The sequence below is a fragment of the Atractosteus spatula genome, chromosome 3 (genome assembly GCF_055471065.1).
Source record: "Atractosteus spatula isolate fAtrSpa1 chromosome 3, fAtrSpa1.hap1, whole genome shotgun sequence".
NCBI classification, from domain to species: Eukaryota; Metazoa; Chordata; class Actinopteri; order Semionotiformes; family Lepisosteidae; genus Atractosteus; species Atractosteus spatula.
In genome coordinates, this window is record NC_142708.1 from 62185333 (window position 1) to 62209485 (window position 24153).

The following is a 24153-nucleotide window of genomic DNA, read 5'->3' on the forward strand; positions in this document are numbered from 1 at the left end:
GAAGAAGCATTAACTATATATATATACACACACCGCATAACATAAAGGAAATGTCTAAAGTGTGCATCAAAAGATTGTCTATCAGCAGATGTCAGGTAAAATTAAAAATACAAATACAATAACTACACCTTCAAAATGTATTCTGACAGGCAGATTGGAATGTACAAAGAAATGCCATCTTCTAAACATTAAAAACCAACAAAGGTTTTGGAAAACAAATGAATGTAGTATATTCACTTTCTTTTACATCTTTATAACGTATCAGCATTCACTTTTGTTTTAGCAGTTAAACACCACAAACAATCTGGTAAAATACTGTAATGTAGCTGGTGTGTGACGAGTGTAGGGCTGCTGTGGCATCATCCAGGTGGGGCTGCACACTGGTGCTGGTGGAGGGGACCCCCATTACCTGTAAAGCGCTTTACGTAGAGTGTCTAGAAAAGCGCTTTATTATTTAAACAGCTAAAAGGCTGCCATATACCATCTATAGACGTTTGTTTTACAGTAAGCCTATGGACAAGTGCTTTAGAACTGACACGCAACAAGCACAAAAACTCAAAGAAAAGATGTTCGAGTTTTAGAGTTTTACACTGGAAACACCACCAAAATCAGCAATTGTTATGGGATGCCTGTAGGCACCCATGAGGTCACCTATTTAAGGGAAGTTTTACTGTGAATGAGTAGCAGAAGCTAAAAAAAATGTTTCCGCATTTCTAACACTTAAACACAAATCTAAATTGTGAACGTATGTCCTCAATGTTGTAAAATATGAATGACCAGGCAGTAGTACTAGAGCACAAGGCGAACACATGGCCTTAGAGGCAGTGAAGTCTGAAGGCAAACATTAATGTGAATACCTAAAAAAACATTGCCATTATTTTCTTAATGACTCAGGTAACTATTAATTATAGCAGTTCTAATAACGGGTAATTATACATAAGGTTTCCAGAAATCCAACCTTAAGACTCAGCCAGCATTACCAAGAATGCCAGGGCCTTTTGACAATAAAATCAACTTGACAAGACATAGGCCAACAAAGACGTTTCTACACAAGCAAAGGGACAGCTCTCACAAACTACAAAATGGCCAAAAACACAAAGGATCCTTCCTGCCTTACTGCACTATACAGGAACCACAGGAACATACCAGTGCTATGGACCTACTAAGTACCCCACCTGCTAGCAGCAGATCTGGTGCAAGCCATTGTTACCAGTCTATTCTGTAGCTGTCAAAGATGTCCCCAAGAGATTACAAGTGATTGAAGGCAATGCAAATATGAAAAGACCCACAGCCTAGAAAGAATGGCCTAGGTGCTGACAGGACCTACACTATGCTTAGGATAATACCCAAATCATTGCCATTTGGCCATTCCCATGAAGTTTCAGAGTATTCCTAAAACATTTGATCTATTTATAAATGCTTGAACGTTCAAGGTTTGGTGCTCCAAAAAACATCTGTTTCAAAGGCAGCAATGTAAAGCTTCTCCACTTGGGGGGTAGCTCCTCTGTTACCTACCCTCTGTGTTAATGAGACAATCAGTACACAGTCAGAGGCCTTCCTACGCCTCTGCCATCTCAACCAGAACAGAATAAGAGCTTGTATACAATCTGCATTCCCACACTTTTGTGGACATTTATTCTAAAATCACAAATGTTCTAACGTAATGGATATCGCGTGAAGAAAAAAAATCAGATCAAGAAAAATTCAAAACTATATAATCAAAATACCATTTTCCAAAACACAGAAGAATGCATGAAAATGAATCTTATTTCACTTTTTTTTTTCAGGTGGTTCTGAACATGCTGTACTTTCCTACGTCACACTTTGCAAAAAGACATTCCAAAGTCAAACAAGAGGAATTAGCGCTGACATACTACAGTCCAATCAGGGCAACAAGTGTGACACTGCATGATGTAACAGTGTAAAAATAAAAGGCAGGAGAATTAAAACAAGAAAATTTTCAAAAAATAGTATTGTTCTGCATATCAGCACATTTTAAGCTTTGGTTCTTGCTCATTTTATAGCTAGCTTTATAACCACCACCCCCCCCCCAAAAAAAAGACACTCGTTTACTTATTTACTCTATGTAAGTGTAAGGAAACCGAGTACTAAACACAATTCTACATTTTATTCGGAAATCACGATTTAAAATGCAATCGGTCTACACTTTCCCTCTTTAAAATAACAACCCACCTAAAACATTCGCCGTTTAGTTACATATTATCAGACCATCATCATGCTGTAAATACTTGATCATTTTTGGATATCCCTAATGTTAAGAGAAAGACAGCCTAACCTTTTTTTTTAATGAAACCCTTATTTTAACCGTGAATTTCAAAGGGGTCCCATTCCTGGAGGAGAAAGCTAGCCCTTCAGCTCCGACATGTGAGAAAACGCGTCCTGCGACAGCAGCGCCATGCAAACCAGCTCCACTTGGACATGCCACCGCTCAGACCAACGCCAACACTTCCCTCCGGCGGCAATAACACTGCGCACCGGCTCACCGAAACGAGACATTAGGACACGATTCCCGTTCCTCACGCCAGCGACTTCTATCTCACGAATCACACGGCAAACAGCACTTTCACTTTCTTGCAGCCTGCGCCGCCACCCCTGGGAGATCTCACTCATGGTGTACAGTATGCAACAATTTTGCACCGCAGTAACATCGAGCTCGACTTAAGGTATAGAGCCGCTCTTTAAAAGAAACGCATTTTGGAAGTGTCATAAATACCGAAGACGGACATGACGAAAAGCTTGGGGGGAGGGGGGGGTGCCTCAATATTGATCATGCACTGTATCAACAGGACTGAGCGAACATGAAACACTTAATTCAGGAAGCGGGCAGGAGCGAAGCGCTGTGAAACACTGCACTCAATTCGCATTTCAACTGCGATTTCAGTCTTCTGCTGTCCTTATGTCTTGATAAGTTGCGGTTTAGTTTGCTCGATAAGTTCCCGATGAAAATGTCGCCAGGCCTCAACCCCCGAGTGAAGAGCTATGGCTGCAGGCGTTTTTAAACTAGCGACCGCCTCGTTTGGGCTTCACCGTCGCGGGTTACTTCGTGGAAAAATAAATCACGCGAAATGGCATCGCGCTTAAAAGTCTTCGTGCGTTTTATTATTATTAATTTGTTTCTACGGCAACACCGTCTTCCCTTCTTCAGCACACTGGGGCGTTGTTGTGCCGTCTGAGAGCAGCCCTGTGTGCCTGGCGGAGCGCGCCCGAGCGGGGAAGGCAGAAAAGCGTCGGCACACACGCAAACCGCTTTCCAACACCTCGTCTTCGCTGCGCTTTCCGCCACGACCGAAGGAAATATCTGCTTGGAAGACGGTCCGGATAACAAAAAAAAAAACGGGCGCTCCTCGCTGGGCCCGAAGTCCTGCAGCAAACAGACTCGTCAGATGGGAGCAGGCAGGCGGCACAAAGACAGGAATCTGAGATTAGAGGGGAAGGAGGCCTGGACAGGGGCACAGCGGGATGCACGGGCTTTTTAAAATTCAGAATGCTAGGTCCCTGTGGCAGGCTTCAGCCGGCACATCGATCCGTGAGGACCTGCGGACAGAGGCGGCTCTCGCCCTCCCCGAGCCCCCTTCCTCTCGCGTCTGAAAACACCGCTTCACAACTTTCTCAAAGAAACGTGAATCGAGACGCGGTTCCATAAAGACATCAACGCCCTTTCCGTTGTCAAAAGCGTAACCCCCCCCCCCCCAAAAAAAAACGCAATCAGCCACTAACTTCTAACCTGGCGTCAAAGGTGTCTGCTCGATGCAAAAAAAAAACACCACCAAAAAAAAAATAAACTTAGTCTTGCATTGAAACCTAGGTATGTTCCTTCCACGCAGACTGAAAACTCGTTCAAACCTCAATGATGGTGAAATGCGTCCTTTATGTTTTTAAAGATCCGCCGTGCGTGGATGTAAACAGAAGTCACAATGCGGACGAACGCGTTACCTGCTAGAGCCCAGCTCCAGGTGCTAGCGAGCGAGCTACACGGCAGCAGCTCCAGGCGCTGCACAGTGCATTGCCCTAATTAGATGACACCCCTCTCATTACGCATTCACACACCGGCGAGGAACCACAGACGCAGGCCGATACTGACAAGACAGCATCGCTCCTGCGGCCACAGCCGGAGACGTGCCGCACGTTTCACTTCCAAAACGCACATTAAAGTAGAAATTAATACTTCAGAGGGAAAACCGAACGCGATCAGCCGTGCTGCAAACGACCACTAACACGGTTTTAAGTTTCTGCCGCATCTACTTTTTCCTCACTCAAAAACAAAGTTGACTAAATTCTGAATTTCAAAGCACTTTTTTTCCATTTTTTTCCCCAGGAAATCTGCAATACGCAAGATCCTTGAAGTCTTCAGGTGGGATTTCTCATTTAGACAGGACGCATTAATCAGCATGCCATTAGCATAATTCCTCTTTAATTTCCACGACCAGTGGTGACATCTAGATTTTCAATTCTGGCGCTTTAAAAAAAACTTTACACAAAAGTTGCTGTTTTTCGCACTTTATTTACGTGGGCTCCCTTAATCCCTATCCGTAACCCAACTATGTAGCGATCCTTTAATAACTGCACTCATTGTTCACAACCCTCGGCACAACGAATCAAAAAAATATTTTTCTACTTGTTTGTGGGGAATACTGGGTTTTTACAACCCTAAACAAATGCAGAAGAATATCAAATAAATATAAAAACACCGACATCTTGAAAGGTGTTGACCATTTTTTTCTTCAGCCAAATTGAAGTAATAACCCCCGCTTTGTAGCCGTGATCCTCAAACAACTCAAAACTAATAATTACCCTCTGACGGAGCACAGTTTCTGAACAAAAAAAGAAACAATCGGATCTGTCCTCTGCGACAGCTACACACAAGCTTGATATGCTGGTTTATTTTCAGGCTCGATCATGTGAAGGGTTATTGTTTTTTTATTGTTTCCCAGCGGCCTGTTTCGGCCTCTCTGAGCTACCCGGATCCTCGGACTCGGAGTGCGAGGCTTACCCGCGGCCCGACGCCTCTCGGCGGGCACAGCGCAATACAACCGCCACACACAAAAAAACACCTCCAACCCTACAGATCCACCAACGGCTTGCTCACAAGTTCAACTTAACGCACAACCACGCCGATTGCGATCGAGTCAAATCCCCGGACACGTTTCGTCAAAATAGTGATAATAATAATAATTACCTCAGAATTCTTCGTTAAAAAAGAAAAAGAAAAAAGGGGGCTGTAAACGGTCCGAGTGTGTGCCTTTCGCTCTCTCTCTCTCTCCTCGCTCTCTCTCTCCCTCACAGCTCCTCCGAGAAATAATATAACAACAATAATCCGGGTCGGGAGGGTTCGCTCTTCTTCCGTCTCACTGCAAACATGTAGGCTCGGACTGGAGAAACTAGAAAAACATCGGCTCGTCCGGGCTGTCCTCCGTCTTCACGCCAACCGCGGGGAGAGAGGGGGGGGATTGTGATAAAAATTCGACAGTTTTTTTTTAAACAATCAGAAGGGGGGAAGAAAAAATTCAGAGACGACTGACGCGGTGATAAAAGGGTCCACTCAGACTCTCTCTCCCTCTCGCAGAACAAAATGCCGACCGGAAGTGCTGCTGCAGGAATGACTCCCTCCACCGGCGCCAAACCAACCAGCACCGACTCGCTCACTTCCGCTCGCTGCGCCGAGCGCTGCCTAGTCTCCATCTGCACACAGGCGCAGCAGTGCCAGACTACAGCAGGCACCGGTACCGGCACCGCGTACACCGGCCCGCCGAAGCGCCTGCCGCCTCCAGGGTCTGCATCTCCTAGCCTGGGATCAGTTCTGGTTCGCACATATATCTTACTGCATCTATATATCACTTCACACAAGTTTAAAATCTTATAATAATGTACTTATGATGATTAAATTATTTTCCTTATTTTTCACATACAGTTAAGGGCTAATTGAATGCAATAACTGAATTATGCATTCTGCCTTGATTTTAGCAAGTTCATACAATTGAATAAATGCGTTTGATCTTTAAAGAAATAGGTAAACCAAAAATGAAAAAAAATAACTGCAATTGATAAATGGACAGAGAAATGCCCGTAGAGAGCTGTTAGAAGACACCATATAAAATTCAAAAGGCAAAGACAGACGTCAATCACTTCATTTCATGTTATAAAACCAGCTACTGGACGAAGGAGTACTTAGTTTGAAGACAGCTACTGTATGTTAAAAGATTAATTGTTTTTAACCATTCCCAGGGTGCTTCTTATTAACAGAGGGGTCACAAAAATGAATCTCCGAAGAAGGCACATATTGCACGACAGTGAGAGGACAACTAAAACCAGCAAAAGGACCGCTGTGCTTTGGGCTATTAACGGCTTTGTTATTACAGTCAAGGCCACCAAAGCTCCTGAAAGACACCGCGAGGATGAGTGTGAGCCCCCCTCCCCAGCGAATGGCAGCTGATGTGCTTGAATGTGTGTGGAAGCCGATATGCAGGACAGTGAGCACTGCCACTCGCTGCATGTACGTCGTGTCCTGCTGTTTGTGAAGCCCCACACTACACTGCATGTGGAGTCTCCAGCCCTGGTCCTGGAGAGCTGTGGTCCTGTTTGTCTTATTGGTCACTCTAGATCCACAATTTCCTTTTAAAGATTTGGAAAACATGGAAGTTCTTGATAAGTTAAGCAAGTGATTTGTTCAATGAAGTGGACTCTGGGGCCTTCAGAATTGTTCCCATATTATCTCTAAATTGTTTAATTAAGGTATTAATTTAAGCATTTTAGCTGATCAGAGCTGAACCGTTCCACACTTTAGGAACTGATATTGATGGTAATGTATGAAATCTACTAGGTCAGCAGCGCTTTCCAATATTATTATGACGAGGTGTATGATTATGACCACTAGATGGACACAGTCAGCAGGATATGAAGTAACTTATCATTTCTACACAATATACTGAATCAGTATTTGTGGATGTTGTGGTCTGGGGTCATATAAGATCTACAACAGAAACAGTGTAAGAGCGTTAAAGCCTGTGAGATTCTCAGACATGAATCCCTCTGAGTGCAGGCCATTCAAAAAGGGTTTCTGCAAAAATGTCCAGAAAACTCACTTTCTAGGCCTCCCTTATACAGACACTGTGCTATAAATTATACAATAAATACTACAGTACAATAACGTACAATAAGGATTAAGGATAGGGGTAAGGATGATTGTAAATCAATTATGCTGTTTTGTTATACAAGGCAGGGAAAGGCAACAGATACTGTTAACCCCACTCTTGATGTGTCATTGTTATTGATAAAAAATATTTTAATACTTAGTAAGTCTTTCGTCGACTCTAATTATTACTAAGACCTTACACAAAACAGTGACACAGAGTAACGATAGGGGTATCTGTATTTTACTTTTGTGTTTTCTCTTTTTATTATGTATCATGTCTGCATAAAAATGAATGTAGGTGCACCTGAGATTTTCTGGATGATTTTTCATTTCCCACTGATGTGAAAAAAAAAGCAATTGAAGTGTTCAGGTTACAGCTTCCCACCTCAAAGGGTTCAGTGATATATCTATTGCAAATCGAAACAGTTCAGATAACTCTAAACACCTATAAAAACACCACATCTCACACAAACAAATGTCTCAGTGGTCAGAATGGGCTCACAACAGCCTGAGAAAACAGAAATTCAAAATGTCAGCAACAAGAATGATTCTAATGAACTGCAGGAAAAATAAAAAACGGAGAAGTTGGAGAAACACTGATTTAAGGTGGATTGAATAGTTTGAAAGCAAGAAAAATCCTTAGATTTCAGAATGCACCAAAAATGAGAGATTAACAAGGGTCAAAAAGACAATGAACAGTCAAAAAGATAAAGAATAATTATATAATAATCATAAACATACAAAGTATGTTTCCTAATACTGAGTAATTCTTGCTTGCAATTAAATCTGTTGTTGAGGAGAAATAGCAATGAAATATATCATGATTCCAAACGTCCTAATGTGGAATTAGGTCGTGGAATACGTTTTTAATAATGTTTGTCAACAGCAGGGATTAAAAAACATTTTAGGAGTAGGTGTAGGAGTGCCATGTTTACCCATCAATACAGATATACAATTCAGAAAATACCTCTAGAACATCTGACAAACAGAAAATGTAATGACTTATAAATCAAATGACATTTTCATTGAAATATAAATTTAAATTTATCTGTGTCCAGCTTCATTTTAACAGATAAGAGAATAATTAAAAATAGGAAGAGAGTCAATGGGAAGTCCCCAAGAGAAACTTCTAATGGTGTTGTAGTTAAACCTGTACGTACTGTGAATGTAACATTGTTAGGATGTTGCAAATGGTGGCTTGTGGCAGATTAAATTACACTAAATATTATTGGTTGGTTTGATAAGTAGGAAACAAGACAACATCCATCCAATTTCTAACTTCTAACTTAGGGTCGCCTCTTACTTAGGATCATGGGGTAGACAGAGCAAGGCAGGGTACACCCTGGATGGGACACCAGTCCACTGCCTGGCACATACAGATGCAACCACTCACACCTACAGTCAATTTATTCATTTGTATTGTTCTGCTATGAACATATAGGTATCCAGTATTTAATTAGATCAGTTATCTGTCAGCTGTATACCATAAAATAAAATGGATGCTAGCGCTGAATTCAGTATTCTTAGAACCAAGGTACATTGTAAGAAAGAGGCTGGAGAGAAAGCGGATCTCTTCTAATGAAAGTCTATCTCTGAAATGTATAAACCATTTAAAACAAACATCTCTTCAGATGGCTATAAACAGTTTCCAGACATCAGGATTATACCACTTATACAACTGGAATACAAAAGAGCAGCTGAAAGCATTGTCTTAATGTACACAACATTAAGTCGATAAATCTTGTGTGATAATAACCTGACGATTTGTTAGTTTACAAATTAATTTCTAAAGCAGCTAAGGATCACAGAGATGTCAGAGCATACATAACAGGAGTGCAATCCCTGTTTTAGTCCAATACTCCATAGGCAGAACATATATACAGACACGGGGAATGGTGTCCTATCCAGGGGAAGATACATGCTCTCCAGTCTGCTTATGGCTGCTGTGGCTTGGGTTTACCCTTTCATATATAAATACTGCTTTTTTAGTTAACGGTTCTTATTATTTTGCTGTCTGTTGTAATTGTATCTGTGAAGGGTGTTTATATACTGCTGTATGAAAGGTGCTATAAAAACAAACAAACGTTAAGCTTTCATTAACAAGAAGTTTCTAGTCTTTGAGGATTTGCTGGTTTCATTCTCAGATACACAGCTGAGCATGAGATTAGTATTGTCAACAGCTGGAGCAATTCTTGTCTCTTCCCAAAGAATAACAGGCAAGTCATCAGAGTCATTAAAGATGTACTGTGAAATCTGATTAGTCTGCAGCCCTGACACAGGGAATCCCACTAGGCTGTCTGAGACGTTGCTACTGCGATCATGATAGTCAGAGGTATTGTGTGGAGGCCCTGTGGAGTGTTATTATTTCAAAGTATTTCTCAGGCTAAATACGTCCTTAAAGTTCCTTTATTCTATATTTTAAAAAATAGGAGTTTTATAGTTCCGAAACAACTGGTATTTTGGTACTTTCATAATTTAATATACATTCCCAGAACTGACTATAACGAGACATATGGTAAACATTTGATTATTTCAGGCCTAATGGACAAGGTGTTTTGCTTTTGTGTAGACAATTGTTTTTTGTTGCCAATCTACAAATAAAAAAGGCAGTAAATTAAGAGTCCTTTCCTGTCATTTGTGCAATACACTATTCTAAACTGTTCAAGGAATGATAAGCAAAATCTTGGATAGCAACCCTTTATGTAAGTATCAGGGAAAAACACACACCATGTCCAAGAGTTACAATTCTTTTATGGGAAGTTGATCCTAATTTTATCTTTACGTTTATGTTGAATGGAATGGATGTGATCAAGTTTACCATGGTATGTGATAATAAAAGTACTATAATGATTGAATACAGTGAGGTCACGGTAAACTGTGAAAATACTTAAAATTTGTATTGTGCCTCGTCAGCATGGAAAGTGCCACAAATCTCAATTTGTCTCTTTGAATATTTGGAATAGCCCTCATTTCCAATTTATCTCTATCACAAAGGCATACAACCTACCAAAATATCAAGGGCAGCACTGCTGAAGCTTATTCTATTGTTCACGTGAGCATTCTCCACTGATTCTGTGCAGCACTTGACACAGTTCCTTAGAAAGCCCATTCAAAAGAAACACAAAGCAAACCAGCTCATGGTGAACTTATCCCCTGTCTAATCAGCATTCCCTGTCAGAATAATTCACATCTATGGACATAAGCAATTGCTTTTTTCAGGTACACTCCATGACTGGAAAATAGGAACATCAGCATAAGAATAGTTGTAAACAAGAGGAGGGCATTTAACCTGTATTGCTTGTTCAAATGTAAGATGCTAATTTGTCCAAGGATCTCATCCAGCTGTTTCCTGAAGAATTCGAGGGAAAGTTTCAATCATAGTTCCTGCTTATGCATATATCGTGCATGATACTACGTGATCTTTTGATGGAAAATTTGAAATAAATATATTAGATTCTTGAAAATAAAAATTATGTGGGTAGTAGGAAAATCCGGCAACCAAATAAGCAACTTTTAAAGGATGTCTGTTATTTTATTATTTGATTTTCCTAAAACCTGTGTTATGTCCAATTCAATTACAGCAAAATGAATTTAGCTATACTTTTAGAGTTATTAGAACAGGCAACACAAAACCCATCTTAAAGTTAAGCAAAGGTTCCAGGGGTCTGAGTTAACAGAAATGAATGTACACAAATGTACTCTATGACTTCACAGTGATGGCAACCATGTGCTCTAATAATGATAACATATAATGAAAATGAGAGGAAGGCACTATTGTTTGAACAGAGAAAAACTAGCAGTTTTAAGCACCGTGTGTGCTGGCAGTCGCTCGTGCTTGCGGTCTGCTGGCTGTGCAAAGGGTTAGTGCCCGGCCCTTGACTGCCAAGCTGTCCAGCCATCCTTCCCCACAGGGGTCACCCCCCCACACTGAGGGCCGGCCCAGAGAGACGAAGACAGCACCTGGACTTCCTCAACGAAGGCCGTGTGCCGCATATTACAGGTGGTGAGCTGTGGGCATCCCTTGAATTCAATCTTTATGGGATTAAGCGGATAAAAACTTCACGTGGGAGACCGAGCGGGAACAGTCTGCCATTCCGGATCCTGCCCACGGTCCACAGTGGCTGCAGGGTTCAGAGAGATGCCCGCGGCGCCAACCTGCCCGTTCGGGAGTTCACGTGGGCAGAACATTTGGTTTTGGGGCAGCCCTGCGCCTGTGACCAAAACACTCCCTCTCAGAGAAGAAAAGGTTGTGAAACCTTGAGAAACTTCTCAAATGGGGGTGCCAACCATAAGGGTTAATGGATTTATCCTACGGGCATTTCCACAAATTCTTTTTCTAATTTTACTGTCAATTTCAGGGAATTTGACAATAATTATGATCTCTTTGTTTTAAGTGTAATACAGTATACTGTATATAGATAGTAGTAATAGCTGTACAAGTGTACCCCTGCGCCCACAGTCTCTGCTGAGCTAGTGACAGACTGAAGGCGTGCACATTTTATACTGACAATGAGGGTATCGGCTCATCACTGCAGCCTAATTGAACATAAAATAGGAGAAGTAACTTGTTTTTTAGTGAATGCTAGTGTTACAGTAATGACAGGTCTATCCATGTCTATACCAGTAGAGAGAGATGTCATTACAGGGGCTGTAGTGTGGAGTGGTGGGAAGAGCTCTGGACTCCAGACTCCAGACTGGAGGGTTGTGGGTCCCACTGCTGGTGTGTGTTGCTGCTGCTGTGGTGCTCCTGAGCAAGCTACCCCAGTACAATGGCCTGTTGTATGAACAGGTCTCCAGGTCATCATTGCAAATGAGACCTTGTTCTTCTCTGTTGGCTCATCAGGTTGAACAAAGGGTTTAGTGAAAAGCCCTTGCTTTGATTTGTATTCTGCAGTCTAATCACTGGATTCCTTTGCCTTTTAGAGATATTCACAAACTTTTGATGGAACTTCCTCAAGCTACCTGCAACATCGAGTGCTTGGAAAAGATTAACCTTTTTTGTCATTTAAAAATGATTTGACCATTAAACAGGAACCCTTTAAGGGTTCAGCAGTCTAAAACTGAATATTATTTGCAATTTCTAACTTGCACATAATATATGTTCCACTGCAGTCCAGTCTTTCAACGTTTTTAATTCACATTTAAATCACACACAGACAGGTTATACTATTTGTGTGTGACCTTGTTCATACATTCATACGTTTTAGACTTTGAGTTCATTTTAATGATCAAAATGAAGATATTGTCATGAAATATTATTTAACACACACATAAAAGTGGGTATCAATGGTTGTATTTAGTTCTGAATATAACATGACCCTTGTTTTTGTGCACACAAACGCACTTTTGTATCCAAAAGTAAAATTACGTTAGGGAATGTCACCACAACACCTGGAAAATAATTGCTATTGTTAAATGAAGCACGTAAAATGGAGAATCGCGATTAAAGTGTAATTCATTGCCAGGGACAGCTCGGGACTGCCTGTATTACTTCGGTGTTCGCTCGGAGTGACACACAAGCTGCAGCCCGCCCTCTTGTGGCGCAGGCGCGAAGTGCAGCCCGTGGCCGGCGACAGTATCGAGGTGTCATGTGGGCACACGTCTTATTACCAGGGCAATCCCCATTCACAAGGTCGGGTTCTGTGACAGTCCTGTTTTAATGAGGAGCTGGCCTACCTGACAAAACACTGGCCAAGGAAAACACGAGGAAAACAAATTTGGCCATGCGTAAGACTACCATTAAGTAACGATGAAGTCGTCTCATTAAGTTTTATTTTAATTATAAAAGGCAGTTCAATCAATAAATCGATGTCACACAGGCATCTTCACCAAATACATCAATCGATAACCTGTATACAGACTGACGTCAGCATATCGATCAGCGTGCGTCGTCTGTCAATTAGATATTAGGCTGGTAAGTATACAGCCGAGGGAGGACAAAAAAATACTCACCCAGGTAAGTAAAGGCAACGTCTCGGTTCGTGGCTTTAAGCGTCCCGGTTTATTTCTTCAAAGAACAGCGTGGTAAATGAACTTCGGGCGCGTATAAAATATATATACAACCCGAGGCAGATGAACCGAATCTCGATGAGGCGGTGTTGCTAAGGGCAGCGGGTTACTGCTGGCCGCGCGCTCACCTGAACCGGAACACCGTCTCGAGACGTGCTGGGGGAGGATCATGGTCTAGACTCTAGAGACTCTGCTCGTGGACTTTCACAGCACAGCGCAACTGATCCCTGAGGGCATCCACAGTGCGTTTAGAGCTCCTGTTCCAAACGCCCACAGCTCTTTGTGTAGGGACAGCCTTCTACTCTTTTTCCTGCTCATTTGTTCTCTGTTTTCCTTTTGTGCACAAAGTTCTTGTTGGGGTTTATTCTCTGCGAATTCTCCTTTAAGGGAAACCTTAAAATGCCCCTTTTTTCTCTTTCCTAAGTCCTCTCTGTTCCAAATTAAAGTTCCTCTACCTGTGGAGAGCAAAACTCAAAACACAGTCCAAGAGAACAAGACAGAATATTCAAACTAACTGCAGAACCTCACACCTAAATATTGTCCCTCTGTGAAAGTTGGTTGTGGGAAAGTTCTATGGTAAAAGGTAGACTTTGGAACAGTACCACTGAACCTGTGCCTTCAAGATTGGCCCCTTGAATCTGACATGTATAGTGCACATTCAGGTTACTAGCATGCAGTGGTTCACACTTGGCGTAAAGTGTAAACCTGGTGTGCCCTCTGGATTCACTGTAGCTAAGTGACAGGAGCACCACTTTGTCTCCTGATGTCATCTGTCCTCGTAAGCTCAGCCAGGCCGGGCCCGTTCAGTACTGGGGCTGGAGACCTGCATGGAAATCCAGGTGCTGCAAGTGGTTTTGCTGGATCAGTAAGTGGCGCTCTTCCCTCTAGCCCCGGGTTTCCACACCAGAACCCCTCAATGGTGACAGGGGAACACAGTGCTGTAGGAGGCGCTGACTTTGATGAGATGTTAAACACAGATCATGACGAACTTGGTCGTTAAAGATCCCAGGGTGCAGTTTTGTAAGAGTAGGGCTGTTCCACTTCAGGGAAATTCCACTTGGTGCTTTCTCAAGCTGACCTTCTTAATCTAAAATAGGAAATCTGTTTCAGCTGGTGAAGCAGTTTCTCCTCTCTCTCCCTGTGGGACTACAGTGTGTTTACTGCTGTGAGGCTGCTGTGTGTCTCCCACTGTGAGGCTGCTGTGTGTTTCCCACTGTGAGGTTGCTGTGTGTCTCCTTCCGTGGGGTTGCTGTGTGTCTCCCAATGTGGGGCTGCTGTGTCTCCCACTGTGGGGCTGCTGTATGTCTCCCAATGTGGGGCTGCTGTGTGTTTCCCGCTGGGGGGCTGCTGTGTCTCCCACTGTGAGGCTGCTGTGTGTCTCCTGCTTTGGGGCTGCTGTGTGTCTCCCGCTGTGGGGCTGCTGAGTGTCTCCCACTGTGGGGCTGCGGTGTCTCCCGCTGTGGGGCTGCTGTATGTCTCCCAATGTGGGGCTGCTGTGTCTCCCGATGTTGAGCTGCTGTGTGTCTCCCACTGTGGGGCTGCGGTGTCTCCCGCTGTGGGGCTGCTGTGTATCTCCCGCTGTGGGGCTGCTGAGTGTCTCTCACTGTGGGGCTGCGGTGTCTCCCGCTGTGGGGCTGCTGTGTGTCTCCCGCTGTGGGGCTGCTGAGTGTCTCCCACTGTGGTGCTGTGGTGTCTCCCACTGTGGGGCTGCTGTATGTCTCCCACTGTGGGGCTGCTGTGTGTTTCCCGCTGGGGGGCTGCTGTGTCTCCCACTGTGAGGCTGCTGTGTGTCTCCTGCTAACTCTGCCCCCTGCTGGTGTGAAGTCTAACTGCTTCTCACTGCAGGTGAAGAGGGAAGAGTGAGCTGCAGTACCCGGTCACTTGTTTAATTATTAGGAGGTCACATGTTTCCCCGCCCCTGACCCTGGGCTATTGAAGGCTGCCTGTAGAACCTGCAGGCCAGTGGCTCTACAGGAGCAGGGGTCCAGAGGCCTGTCTCAGAGCCATGGGCCTCCACAATTCCCTCCCTGGAGCTCATATTTCTCCAACATTTCCCCATACTGGGAATATACTGACAATGTTCTCCCTGATATCCTGGATGTATCTTTTAACTATATATCCTAATACTGTTTGCCTTTTTTATCGGTGCCCAACATTGTCTACAAGATGTGAATGATGTGTCAACACAAACACCAAAGTCTTTTTCATGAGTGGCCTATCCAGACTCAGTGCTTCCCATCTGGTTTTTGATCCCTGCATTCAGAACTTGCACTTTACACTCGCATGCATGAAATGTCATGTCAGGTGTATTGAAGTCTCTCTAAATATCTCATTTCTAATTTAAAGATCTAAAGCTTCTATGGTGTTTGCTGTTCCTCTTACTGTGGCATCATCTGCAAACTTCGCTAGTTCACAAATTCTACCAGAATCTAGACATTGATATAAATTAGGGAGAGCTGTGGTCTGAGTACGGATCCCTGTGGAACTCCACTGATGATATCGCCCCAGCCTGAGTATTGACTCCTGACAGCTGAAGATAGTTAATTCTACTGTCACATGCACCCTATCCATCTTGAATGTGATTTTGATTTACTTTGGATAAACCCATCCTCCAAATGAATAAATGTAAGTGTAACAGACATTTACTATTAGCTAAATGATTAAATGCAATGTTCTGTCTCATTGCGAAGTTGTTCCAGAGGTCTCAAGGCAGGTGACAACCACACTGAGGCCGCACTGAGATGGTGTGTGTAGATATTATAATCTCACACATCACCTAAGCTAGCAGTTGTCTTGTTTGATGGCTGCTTGTCAGACACCACCTTTTTGCCTGTAGAGTCAGAATCTAGTAACAGGGATGGCTGCTTATGTCTGATTTGACACAGGAAAGAAAAAACATAAAATACTAACAGAGTGCAATAGCAACCAGAAAAAAACCATAATTCTTTCCATTACTGTGTCTGCGTAGTGAGAACTGGAATGGAGTATCGAACATTTCTTATTGTTTCACTTCTTAAAAAACTGTTTTCTACAAATGTTAGCGGTCAGTGGTGGCAGTTTCCCTTTGACACTGGCCCCTTCCGTCCAAACATCAGCTATCTTGTCCCGTTAACGAAGCCGTTTGCTCCTGCAACAGGAAATGCCATTTCCAGCTTCCTGTGTTTACTCAGACGCACCTCAAAAAGATGGTGTTCCTGCCCAGGGGACCCAGGACATCAATCATGGAGAGGTCACGCACGCGAGTCTGGGGGAAGTACAGTTTGGTCACACAGACTTTGCTTCAGGTCATGTCATTTTCTTCGGGCTAAGTGACAGGAAAAGCATGAACTACAGCAGAAAGAAGAAACTCAAATCTCTGTAGGAATATCTATTTCTACACATAGATCATATATATCATTTTCATACGGGTTACAAATAACACAGTAGTACTATAAAAACTCAGTGTCAAAATTTAGAAATAATAAGCTAATATATAGACTGTAATATGTGACGTGTTAATTTGCCTACGTCAGTGTTTTCACCTGTATCATCGAATCAATCAGATGCAAAAATAGGATTTTGGGGAAAGTGTGCCCTCTCGTGGTGGCAGTATATAATACCAGTTAAAAATGAAGGATGTATGCTGTGTTTGCATAAGGTCCAGATTTAATTTTGTATTTTTTTACAGAAACAAAAGAATGACTGCAAATTTTCTACTAAAAACATAGATGACAGAACAGAAAGCCTTAAAGAACTATTTTAGAATACTATGTACAATTAGTACATGGTTAAAAGAAAAATAGTGCATCAGTGGAGTCAGTCCAGAGAAGAGCTACAGGATACAGTGCTTAAAGGAATGTCCTAACCTGACAGGCAAAAGGAACTGAAACTGTTTAGGTTTGTTTTTTTTTGTCTTAAACAGAGAAGACTACAGGGTGACTTAATTCACATGTTCAAAATCTTCAGAAGCACTGACAAAGTCTACCTGGCAGAATCCTCCAAAATATGAACCAGAGGACACAGGTGGAAACTGCTTGGATGTTCATGTAAATCTTCTTTGCCCAAAGAGTTGTGGGAGTGTGAAACAAGCTACACGACTATGTTATCACAGCTGGTTCACCGGCTTCTCAGGAAACAGCTGGATGAGATCCTTGGATCACGTAGCTGCTAACTACCAGACGGGCTCGGTTGATGGTCTGTCATCAAGTTTGCCGATGACACCACAGTTGTAGGTCTGATCACAGACAATGATGAGAGGGCCTACAGGGAGGAGGTCAATCTCCTTACAACATGGTGTGATGACAACAACCTCACCCTCAACGTCAGCAAAACCAAGGAGCTGATCGTTGATTTCAGGAAACTGCAAACCGGACATGCCCCTGTCCACATTAACGGGACTGAAGTGGAAAATGTCAGTAACTTTAAATTCCTTGGTGTCCATATCACCGAGGACCTCACATGGTCTCTCAACACCACCTGTCTGATTAACAAAGCGCACCAGCGCCTGTACTTCCTAAGACGGTTGAAGAAGGCTAAGATATGTCCCCAGATCCTCACTAACTTTTACAGATGCACTACAGAAAGCACACTGACAGGCTGCATCACAGTGTGGTATGGCAACTGCAGTGCTGCTGACCGCAAAGCCCTACAGCGGGTGGTGAAAACTGCCCAGTCCATCACTGGGGTTACCCTCCCATCTATACAGGACATTTATGACAGACGGTGCTTGAGGAAAGCTCTAAGCATAATCAAAGACCCCACACACCCCAGCTACAGACTTTATGATCTGCTACCATCTGGAAAACGGTACCGGAGCATTTGGGCCCGGACTACCAGACTCAGAGACAGTTTTTACCCCCGCACTATCAAACTGTTAAATTCCCAGCCTCTCTCACTCTCACTCTCACTCTCGCCTCACCTCTCACCTATGATCTGAACCTCACAGTGCCTTCTTCCTTTCTTTCTTACCAAAAACCCAAACACACATTGAAAATCTACCTCTACCATACATGTCAAAAGCTCACTCCCCATAATTTCTATCCCTTTATTTTATTCTGTTGACGCATATTTTTGCACATAACCTATTACCTTTTTGTTGTTTTGCACATTGCCTGTTGTTGTTTTTTTGCACATCGTCTGTTGTTGATTTTTGCACACTGCCTGTTATCTCTGTCTTTCTTTTGCTACACAATTGTATTGTTGTTGTTTTTTTTCTCTTTGTACTACTTATGTCCGAGAGCTAGCTAAATAGCATTTCGTTATACCATATACCATGTATATGAGTGTAATGACAATAAACTTGAACTTGAACTTGAACTTGACATATCTCCTCCTCTCATGATGTTCTTTTCTGAGTGTCTGTTTCCTGAGTGAGGTGATTCAGCAGAGAGCAGCACTGTGATAGGCTTGATTCCGAAGCTGTTCCTGTAGGTTGACAACAGCCTGGGAACCCTTTTTTTAACAAGGTCAGGAGTGTCGCTTATATACTGTATTGTACATCATTTTTCCAGAAGCAATTGTTTCGGTCTCTCAATGAAAAAACTTTTTGGTCACTACTGGTGTTGCTACTATCAGTGAGGCTTCTCACTGACATTGGTGGTTTCTGGAGTGTGTTGTGTTTGGTCATTTTCCAGCTATTTCTTAACCATCTTTTAGCATTTGCATAATAATTACCTTAATATGACAAAAAGCCTAGTTTTGTTCTTGGTGGCACAAGGATATAAGTTCTGCTCTCACACTTCAAGAATCCCACAAGCGATTGTGCTGCATGAATGTATTACACTGAAACCCAGTCCCAAGATGGCTCTTGAAATGAAGACTTCCTGTGCTGATTGCTAGTCGAATACCACAGAGGAATTGGAACTAATCACAAAACGCCTTGCTTGTTCGCGCAGAGGCACACAGGACACATCACAATATAGAAATGCAGATTTTGTATGTTTTTCTCAGTAAACAGTTATCTATTAAAAATCTGTCTTGTGGCAGAAACAGTGGGACTCCACATGGCTGAGAGAGTTGCTTGTTGTTGAAAGCTGAAAGAGAGGGCTGGAGAGGGCTCTAATGTGTACACTTGGGCACAATTGTTGACTGCCTGGAGCTGGTTATGTCACAATCTGGGTCTCTGCTGTGGTCCATTTGCTGCAATTGAAAGCATTGATATTTAAGTCAGTTGCTAGCATTTCTGTCGTGTTAGCTACATTTATTCATTGAAAAGCCATAGTGTGTACATCATGTACAAACATGAACTATTCCTATAAAAGAGCTACTTCACTTGCCTTTTTCAAATCCTTAATATTGTTTATTTAAAATTAAATTGCTTTCAGCTACTTGCCTGCTTCCTGCACCCAGGTTAGTTTACTAAAAACATATTTCCACTCCAAGATGGTCAATGAGCCCAGCACAGGGGAGAAAATAAATCAATCAAGCAGCAAAAGAGCACATATGACTAATTTATTGGTCTGAAGCCAAACAAAAAATAGGCAGTGTTGCTGAAACATGAAACTAATACCCCTGACGTCTTTCAAGAAACAGCTGGATCAGATCATCAAATCATTCAGCTACTAGAAATCGAAATGAGCGGATTGGGACATATAGGCTCTCTGGACCTCTTTGTGTTTCTATGTTCTGAGAGAGCAGGCAAAGAAATGGAGTGAGGCAAATGGTTTCGAGAAAAGACTCAGTTCTGTTTGAGAGGGTATTGGAAAGTGAAAAAACAATAAGAAAACCTAGAGCAGAAGTCATTATACAGCCTTCTTAAAACCCACAGCAAGCAGAGAAAACTGAATCTGAAAAATTGTATGCATTCCATTTTTTTAGTTGTTTAAATTCAATAACTACTGACAAATCTACTAAACGACTGGAAAATGCAGTGTTTTTAATCTAATATTTTAAATGGAGAATAAGTCATTCAAGATCTTAGGTCAACAGGTGTATAGGCACATTAGCTTAATTGTAAGTTTAGAAAGTTACCTCTCCTGCTGATTTGTGTTGATACTTTAACATAATCAGATGTCAGATTTTATTTAAAGATTTTGAGAAGTCAACACTCGCACACAGACATTATTATAGGATCTGTGGGCATTTCAGCTGTCATCCAGCAGGTGGCAGCGGACGCTTACAGTAGCACCTTTCCCATACGAACTCGACACTAGTTCCGCTTTCATTCCCCCGCTATACATCCCAGAGGATTACTTTTCGAGCCTACCACGCCAACGTGGCACTTAGCTGTGCTGTCCTAGGGTGTGACTCTAGACAGAGGATGGTAATGACGAGCATTGAAAAGCTTTACGGGGATAAAGTCCTCTGGTCGGATGAGTCTAAATTTAAAAGATTTCTGAGACTCATGAAACAAGATACAACAAAGTATTTAATTCCACCGATGCAAGAACAAAAGGTTTGTGGCTTAACAACAGAAAAGGCCCGAGATAAGAAGAGGCCATTCGGCCGATCAAGCTCATGTGATTCTGTCTCTCTGTCGTGTCGTTAACAGTACTGGCTGTACTGGGGACACACCCTCTAAGGATGAAATCCCCTCTAACCTCTCCCCACCCGGCATTTTGCAAAAACCTGACTTCACGTGAATCGTTTCTAATATTTTCAAAATACGAACTTTATGCTAAAGCTCTTTTTAGGTGATCAATATATGATAAACACATGTGGCACAGACTGAATTTAGAGTGAATCAGATTAAACATAAAATTAAAAAAATATATAATTATGAACAATGGGGCTGTTTGCCCTTTCCATTATTTTTGTGCGCTGTGATTTCCAACACCCTTGAATAGTAAGCTACTGTATAAACGCGGTATTATATATTTCACGCAAATGTTGTTATTTTGGCCGTGAGGTAGCGCCAGTGATTTTACGCCTGTTTCTGTGTCATGACTGGACTGTCTCTTGTCTGTAAGGGGCTGGGTTCTGTGTTCGAGTCGGCCTTGCTACACTTTGTGGGATCTCCACGTGTTCTCAGCAACTCCCAGCCTCCTGACCCCTTGCCTACAGAGGGCAAGAAATCTCACAGCATAGCCCAGACTTGAGCCAGAACCTTTGACCTCAGCACAGGCTCAATAAGGAATCTCTACAGACTGTGCCTCTGAATCTGTGACAGGGACTTGCATTTACACGTCACCTGTGATTTCTGGGTAGCTGTGATTGCACAGAAAGCTGTGCATTGAGACAGGGAGCAAAAGATTCAGGACTCAGTCCTGGGGAATTGGAAAGGGCTCGTGTTAAGGATCTCCACTGTTTTCAAAACAGATGAGCAACAGAGTCTCCTCATTGGACCGTAGAGCATTAAGTCCTGAATTTGTGCATTTGCAACTCTGAGGGCGAATCAGGATGCACGTGGAAAGAAGCTTCTTGGTTTTTAATTTTGACTCGGGAGGATTTGTTGTAAGTAATTCAGAAAGGACAACTTTTTCCAGCCTCTTTGTCTCCCTAGCTCAGTCCTAAACTGTCAGCACTGCAGGCCTAGCCCTGGTGTTGGGTATTAGGTATTGCCAGGCCATGCTATTGAGGATCAAAAAGCACCATGAGGAGATAGAAAGCACTGCTATTTATCTGTTCCTTTGGTTGTGTCTCATTTGCAAAATGGGTTCCCAGCCCTTTGATGTTGTCTCTAAAAGTATGATGTCACCATGCAAGAATGTCATCCTGAATTGAAGGGGAGAAAGAGGCCTCTCATTGGTCTCTGTACAGAGCGTGTGTGAGAGAGAGACACACAGAGACAGTAAAAAGTAGGCTGCGTTAATCACCTGCCAGTAAATCCCCCTTCTCTGATCGAGGAAAACTGAATGGTCTGCTCAGCAGTAGAGCTGTGATTTGCTTTCTATTCACTTATTCCTGGAGTGAAGTTATTTTGATGGTAAACAGTGGATTGGCTAAGATCCTGCACAAAAAAAAGAATCTCACACCCCCAAAAAAGAATCTTTTTTATGAAAAAAGTGAAATCTTGCAAGCAGCATTCTGTTTGTCACACTCCGAGAAAGATAAAATGAAGGACAACCAACAAAAGGTTTAGTTATATTAGGTTATCCCAAGAATTATTTATTTGTTTCTTTTTTGGAAAACTTCGTTTCAAATCTCAGTAATATCAACAGGTTCACTATAGCCTTTTGAGCAATTTAAATGTTTTATCTGAACTTCATCCATCCATTTTCGAACCCCTTCATCCAATTCAGTGTCACGAAGGAGTCAGAGCCTATTCTGGCAAGCAATGGGCGCACAGCAGGGTACACCCTGGACAGGACACCAGTCCATCGCAGGTCACACACAGTCACAAGCGCAAGCACAAGCACACGCACACACACACACACTCATAGCAAGGCCAATTTCCCAGGAGTAAATTAACCTACCATTCACACCCTGCTGCTTAAACCTCAGGCCAGATGGGCCGGACATGTCCTACGCATGGACGATGAGCGTCTTTCCCTCTTGCTCTTGAACTGGCAGAGGGAAAGCGCGCAGTTGGGAGACACAAGATGCGCTTTAGGGACAGTCAAAAAACCTCCATGAAAAGCCTAGGAATCTCCGTCGACATCTGGGAAAGCCTCGCATCTGATCGCACAGCATGGCGCAGGCAGATCCTCAGAGGAACAGATCCTGCAGGAGAACGCCGCATGGCCGAGGCCGAAAGCAAGCGTGAGACACCAAAAGCCAGAGCTGTCAGCACCTCCGCCACAGCAAACACTGGTCTTAACTGCCATATTCGCGGTAGATACTTCCGTACCCAAACTGGACTCATCAGCCATCTCAGGACACATTTCAATAAATCTTAATAATCGTTTGATAGTCGTGGTCTTCGTCGACGTCGATGGACAAACATCATGTCTTTGAACTGTGAAAGGAAACCCACTCCCACACGGGGAGAACAAACAAACTCTACGCCGATAGCATCTCAGGAATTGAATCCAGGGCCCTAATGCCAGTCAAGCCGCAATGCTAACAATAGTGCCACCATACCACCCTTAACAGAACTCCAGATGTGCAAAATCGGTTTTAACACCTGCCTGCTTTAAAAAATGACTGCACGGTAAATAGCAATTCAAATTTTGGAATATGTCTGAAAATCTAGCCCTGTAAAAACGTCCTAACTTTTTCACTTGTTCCAGTGATACACATTCCATAATGTGTGTGTTTCTTTTTGCCCTGGTAATCTTATTGCTCATCGTTCCTGGGAGGTGTCTACACAGCTTGACATCTATTGTGGAAGCACAGGGCCCGAGGCAGGACTGCACCCTGCAAGTCCAGATAAACCAATTAACCTGGCCAACACAGCTCTGGGAGGACACCTGGAAAAACATGCGAGCTCCACACAGAGGGTGCCCCAGTTCAGAGTTAAACCCTAGACCCAAGAGCTGTGAGACAGCAGTGCTACCTGCCATGCCACTGTGCCGCCTGTAAAACTGGGACAAGTTGGTTTCAATCACTCAAGGCTGGTAAGTGAAGTTTAGACGTTGTACATAGTGCTGTGCAGCAGCATTATATCCAGGGAAAAATGTGATAGCATGGCGAGTGATGTGGGGTGGGGTGGCAGCTGGAACACAGCTGTCAGATATGGAGCCACTGGAAGGTGGTGAGAGATGGTACAGTCCTGGAGCTCACTGGTCCATTAATGGGAGCACAAGTTAGGAAAAAGAATTATATGATTGAGAGCTGAGCTTGAGAAAGCAGAGTCTCCAATATGGGTTCTAGTCTGTGTATAAAATCCTCAGGGAATTCTCTGGGAGTATCCAGTCTCAGCTGTAGTGCGCACACTCCACAGCAGCTGGGGCCATCAGCAGGGACAGAACATGAGATATCCAGGTAGTAAGCCTGAGTAAGAATGACTTTTATACCACAGATGTGTCTAGTTCACCCCGGAGTAGACAGTTTAAGATGCAGACAGAAGTGTTGGCATCCTTGATTTGAAACAAAGTTATTTTCTAATTGATCTACTGTACTGTGATTACATTAAATTAAAACTATACCAACCTATCAATTGCACTTGAGATCCTATGGAGCACTGTTGCATCCAG

General features: G+C 42.9%; 1 protein-coding gene across 1 annotated transcript in view; it reads right to left on the minus strand.

Moving 5' to 3' along the window:
* The window catches only part of nipbla (NIPBL cohesin loading factor a), an 86695-nt gene extending 81090 nt beyond the window's left edge, over nt 1-5605 (minus strand). The window contains exon 1 of the mRNA XM_088912253.1: nt 5198-5605. The gene's annotated coding sequence lies outside the window, so the exon portion shown is untranslated. The remainder of the gene's footprint in view (nt 1-5197) is intronic.
* Nucleotides 5606-24153: the final 18548 nt, after the last annotated feature.